Raw genomic sequence first — 6,349 nt, forward strand, 5'->3', positions numbered from 1 at the left:
GATCAAGAAGATGATCTAGAGTGAAGGGTTGAAGACTTCAAATCTGGCTGGGATCTATAGATCACCAATTTTGTTTAAGTCTTTATTTTTCCAAGAGATGTAATAGGCAATTGCTATCACACCCCAAACCCGAGACCAATATTATACTGAAATATGGTACCCGAATTCGTGATGTGGGTTATTACAAATAAAACTTCCTCAATGGATAAATTAAAGTAAAAGAATTTGCAAATAAGTCTGAATAATACTTTTATTAGAAATTGAAATTATTATTTTTACAATACTAAAGCTGAACAAAATATATTACATTATTTCTTTTGAGAAAGCGGTAGAAAATAAAACATTCATTTATTTAGAGAATCGCCCCATTTTCCCCAAGCGTCTAATCGCTACCTGAAAACAAGAAGGTGTAGCATCATGAGCAACACAAGCCCAGTAAGTACACAACATACATTCTTATATTAATGTGTCTTATAGGAAATCAAAGTGAATAACCAAGTAAAAATGTACCGGGAACCATTTATATGTTCATACGAATTCTTAAATATGTATATGTATACGCACAATACACACACACATATATACAAATATATTCATCCGTGTGAATGGTTTATAATAAATCATATAGTCACATCTCCTTATTGAACCAACAATATATTGCAGCATTAATATGTGAAATAACCTCAAAGAAATGCATGCTCAATTCTCTTTTTCACTTATCATCGTAACATATTAATAATATATCGCAGACAGATATTTGATCGAAATAATATAAGTACACTTCTCTTCTTAGTGAATTTTCGGATTAACTGGCAACGAATCATAAATCCACGTACTAGGGTATGTCTACTATACCCAAAGCACGGGTAAGCCGTAGCATACTGAGGACACTACCAAAGTATGTATACCCAAGGTCGGCTACTTCCTTCCTATGAGTATAATAGTGCACTATCTATAGGGTCTAGGGCCCAGGCTTAACGTCTCATAACACCAAAACACATTTACTTAAGCACGGGGTAATACTAACCACCCAGCTTCACAATTGTACTTCTCAAACATAATCAAATCCACAAAATACAATCTTTATGAATTATAGATCGTAATATATATGTATATGTACACACACATATAGAGACATATACTTAGGAATAATTTCATATGAAAACATATGTAACATAATTGTATAACACAAATAAGTAAATTCACTAGCAAACAACATAATAAAATAAATAAGCTTATACATAATTGAAATCAAGTAAAATAATAAAGCACAAGCATTAAATGAGTAACTATACACAATTAATAAGCTTGTAAATAACTGAAATAAAGTAAAATAATAAAGTACAAGCATTAAATAAGTAAATATACAGAATTTAACAAAATTATATTATAGTTAGTATTTCAGTCCTTATGTCCAAATCCATTGAAGTTCATCGAACTTCAAAATGTGTTATGATGTCCATCACAAGTCCGAATTAGTCAAATGAGTACACCATGTCAAAGGGTTTTTCACAAGGAATTCAATGGAATAAGTCATGTAGTCCAGATCAGAGGGATATAGTCCAGAAATGGTGAAGATCCATAACAGTGCAGAAACCGATATTTTTGTTACTGACCTTTGATGTTTAAGTCTTTACGTTCTGTGTATTTTACCATTAATTCTTAAACTCTCCAGATCACAAGTAGAGGTCCTAAGCTTCAAATTGATATAAAGTTTGTAGAAAACGGATAAGAAATGAGGGAGATATGAATTTTTGAAGTTGTGATGGCTGTATGAGATTTCCAGCGAGTTTAAAAGTTGAAAACTTTGATTAGCCATAACTTCTTCATTTCTTAACCTTTTTTAGTGATTCAAAAGCCTAAACTGAAGAACTTTTGATGAGGAATTTAATACTGTAAATATTTTTAACAAAACAGACTTTGTTATATACGAAAATACAGGTTTGCAGCAAAGCAGATCCTTTTCCATTTTATCATTGATTATGTAGTTTGATAAATCTTAAAGACAAAAGAATATAGAAATGTATTCATGTACTTACTTAAGGAACTCAGAAGGTCTTGTGATCAAACTTTGGACTTCTTTCACAAAAGGAAACTTCTTAAGGGAAATAGGATGAAGGATTTGTGTGAGGAACTTTTAGTTGGGTTTTCTCTTCAACTAAGGGAGTTTTTGATCAAATTTTGCATTTGATCTTCAAGTTGAGTATGATCAGATCATAATGATATATATAGGCTAGAATTAAGCACTAAGATAAGTGAGTGACTAATATTGTAATGCAAGTGGCTAATCCACTAGTTAGGTTAAATGATTAAAAGGAAGAGTAAAATTAAAAGAGTAGTAAAAGAAAGAAAACATAAAGCAGCTTTGCCAATTATATATATATATATGCACACATCCATAAATATATAGATACACATTTACCTAATTGATAAGTAAAGAACTTTAGTGCTTTCTTAAGGTAAAAAGAAAATATCAATAATTAGTACTAAAATGACATGCATCATAAAAATAATATGGATGAGAGTCTTGAGCTTAATAACAAAGTAAGACATTTCGAATATAACTAATAATATAGTTCTATAGTTGACACTAATTTTCGGGTTATTACAATTGCCATATACTTTGTAGTAAATGCGATTGGTTTATTTTTTCTTCACATAGGCTTATCCAAAATGTGTATGATGTCTAGGAAGGTTTTGAGATAAGTGGTGCTTAAGCGAGCTTTGCTCCGCCGACATCTCTCTACTCACCTGGTCATATTTATTTTGGAGTTACAGAAAGAAGTTAAACGACTACCATTTTTTTGCATTATCTAGTACTTGGATTAGATTATCTTAATGGTTAAGAGACAATGATGTACACCGTTGGCTTATGAATAAAATTTCGAGTTCTTTTCATTATGACTCCATTTTGATTATGAGCATATTACTTTGTGACTACGATGGCTGGGCCATCCGTATTAGTTCAAGGACATGGAATAGCCCAAATTCTAATTGCCAAATGGCACCTTGATTATTGTCACAGAAACTCTCTACGCTCCTAGGGCGAAACAAATCCTATTAAGCCATTCGAGCCAACGGATTCCATGCGGGAACTTATATAGAGAACGGGAATGAGTTCCTTTGCAATACCTCTAATGATTGCGAACAAATGCGTATCTTAGAGAAGTTTATGTGTCTCTCTAGTGGACTCTATGCCACTATTCGAGCTATTAAATCCAATAAAGTTATGAGAGAAGATCTTTTGAATTTAGACACATATTGGCTTTGTCACGACATGATAGGTCATCCTAGTCATGATATGATGATCCATCTACTAAAGACTTCACACGGACATCCATTCTTTCGAGCAAAACGAAGCATGAATTAAAAGTTGATTCCTGGACTAAGTGTGACCCTGCTGCTGCCTCTGGCGCCGCCGCCGTCCACCACTAACCTAGGGCTGGCACAGTCCATATCCATGACGCCATGACATCCATCATGGTGACAGCCCCCCGAGTGATGCTGCAATCACCAACTATCCTTCAAATAGCTTTTCAGATACTCAGGCCCAACCAAAATCCTCATTGGTTGCTTCTAAGGCCCCCGCTCGTTCTACAAATCCTGTTCCTTATAGAAATTAGGACCGAGACCGTCCTATGCAAAGGATACGAAAATACTCATTCTGTTCTTACATAGAGTCCGTGGGGATTCTGTGGACTAGTTCAACCAACTTGCAGACGTTTAAATATCTCATGATGTTGGTTGACATGCAAACACGCTGGTCACATGTTGTGCCATTGTCCACTTGTAATGCTGCTTATGCTACACTCCTAACACATATCATATGACAACAGGCTCACTCTCCGGATCATCCTATTCAGTCAATTGGATTGGACAATGCTATAGAGTTTACATCAAAAACTTTCGATGGTTATTGCATTGGGACTGATGTTGGACATCATATTCCCATGAACACAGCCAAATGGTCTCGCGGAAACGACTACGATGATAGCCCAGATGTTTGTAATGCGCACCAATCTCCTTATATCCGCTTGGGGTGATGTAATATCGCATGTAGCTATGCTAATTCGTCTATGACCCACTGCCACTCAATCTATCTCTGCGTTACAGCTAGTGATTAGGTACAAGTATATCGTACTTACGCATATTTGAGTGTGCCATTTATTTGCCAAATGCGCCGCCACAGTGCACTATGATGGGTCCTTACAGACGAATGGGCAACTAAGTTGGATTTGAGATTCCAACAATCATCCGCCACTTAATGCCCTTGCTAGGCGATCTCCTTACCGCTAGATTTGAGGATTATCACTTTGATGAAACAGTCTTCTCGTCGTTAGGGGAGATAAGAACACAGGAACGACAGAAATTGTCATGGTCTGTCCCCACTATGTCTCATCTTGATCCCTGTTAAAGTGACGGGATCACACATATCTGTTGCAAACATGCCTGCAAGGATGGACGTCCCTACGAGAGGACGTAGAGTCACCCTACACGGAGCTAGGCATGGCACCAACGCCATAGAGAGTGGCACTCTGGCGTTATAGGCTATGGCCCCAGCTAGGATGTGTGGGAGGCTCGTGGGTTCGAAGGATACTTTGGCACAAACCAATCCTTAGATCAATGACACTCAAAATCCGTCTTATGAGAATCTTCCGGATTATGGTTATCGTTGAGGGATGCCTCAACGTCAGAACCTATTCCTGAGAATATAGAGCTCTTTAAAAATTACACTAGTGTACATGAGATGTGGGATAGAAACTCCATCATGATTGATGATGTATTCATGCATTTCATTGCGCATGAGTTCGTTGAGTCCGATGATATTGAATCACGCTCCGTTGATGAATGAATGCCAACGTAGAGAAAATTGGCCTAAATGAAAATATGTGATCCAGGTTAAGTTGGATTCTCTAATGAAGACGAAGGTTTTTAAGCCAGTGATGCCAACACTTCCTGACATAAAACCTATTGACTAAAGGGTCTTTGTTAGAAAGCGTAATGAGAAAAAGAGATAGTAAATTTCATCTTTTGGCGCAAGGCTTCTCACAAAAACGCCCTGGAATCGACTACAATGAGACATATTCTCTCATAATGGATGTCATCGAACTCCACTACCCTGTCAGTTTGGTAGTTTTTGAATAACTGAACATGCAGCTTACGAATGTGGTTACTACGTATCTCTATGAGGATCTAGATATGGAATATACATGAAGGTTCATGGTGAACTTCATTCAAGCGGTTCATGGTGAGGAATATACATGAATGTGGTTACTACGTATCTCTATGAGGATCTAGATATGGAATATACATGAAGGTTCATGGTGAACTTCATTCAAGCGGCTCTAGACCATGGAGCTCGTTTACAATAAGGTTGAAACGCTCACTAAAGTGACTACTTGATTGAGAAGGGATATGCCCACGCGTTTCCATAACAAGTTTCGAATTCTATCGCGGTTCATGTTGGACATGATCTTCATTAGAAGCCCTTTAAGAAGGGAAACCGCTGAACACTTGAAATCCGAGTTTGAGTGAAAGATCTTGGGAGAACACAATTATATCTCGGTTTGGAACTTGAGCATCGTATTGATAAATGCTTAGGCGTTTTGACAAGGTCAAGCCTTCAAGCACCCCCATGATCGTCCATAGTCTTAATCCTGAAAAGCATCCTCTTCGTCCAAAGGATGATGACGAAGATGTGCTAGAGGAAAAAGTGCCATATTTAAGTACAATAAGCACATTATTGTACTTACCCCAATGCACAAGACCTGACATCTCATTTGCAGTGAACTTGTCAGCTAGGTATAGCTCTGCGCCAACGCGACGCCATTGGACCGGTGTAAAAGATATCTTTCCATACTAGAGATGTACCACTGCTATGGGCACGTTTTATCTCTACAGAGAGATGATGGACCCATCACACACCAGAAATGCCACCAACACTGGCCTGCATATTCTCTATCCCCATCCCAAAACGACATTAGTGTTTTGGAAGGTTTTGCTAATACTTGGTATCTCTCTGATCCACACAAAGGTCATTCCCAAAAATGGTTAAGTGTTCACCATGAGTAAAGACTGTGATATCTTGGAGGTCTATAGAATAGACCCTAGTCGCTATATCTTCGAACCATGCAGAGATGATTGCTCTTCACCAAACGATTTGTGAATGTATAAGGATTGGATCTATAATTACGCATGTTCGAAGCAATTGTGGTTTGAAGTCTGCCACAGATGAGCCTACGAGCATTTATGAAGACAATGCCGCTTGTTTTGAACAAATGAAGCAAGGCTACATCAAAAGCGACAACACCAAGCATAATCAGCAACAACGGACTCTCCTCAAGATTAA

At 37.3% G+C, this 6,349-nt stretch overlaps 1 long non-coding RNA gene across 1 annotated transcript; it reads right to left on the reverse strand.

Annotated features, from left to right (window-relative positions):
• Positions 1 to 232: 232 nt before the first annotated feature.
• On the reverse strand, positions 233 to 2,178 carry LOC133709602 (uncharacterized). The gene is made up of 2 exons (XR_009846323.1): positions 2,040 to 2,178; positions 233 to 393 (listed from the first exon to the last, which is right to left on the reverse strand). It is a non-coding gene; the product is annotated as an uncharacterized LOC133709602 (long non-coding RNA).
• Between the last annotated feature and the right edge of the window lie 4,171 nt (positions 2,179 to 6,349).

The sequence above is a fragment of the Rosa rugosa genome, chromosome 5 (genome assembly GCF_958449725.1).
Source record: "Rosa rugosa chromosome 5, drRosRugo1.1, whole genome shotgun sequence".
In the NCBI taxonomy this organism is placed as follows: domain Eukaryota; kingdom Viridiplantae; phylum Streptophyta; class Magnoliopsida; order Rosales; family Rosaceae; genus Rosa; species Rosa rugosa.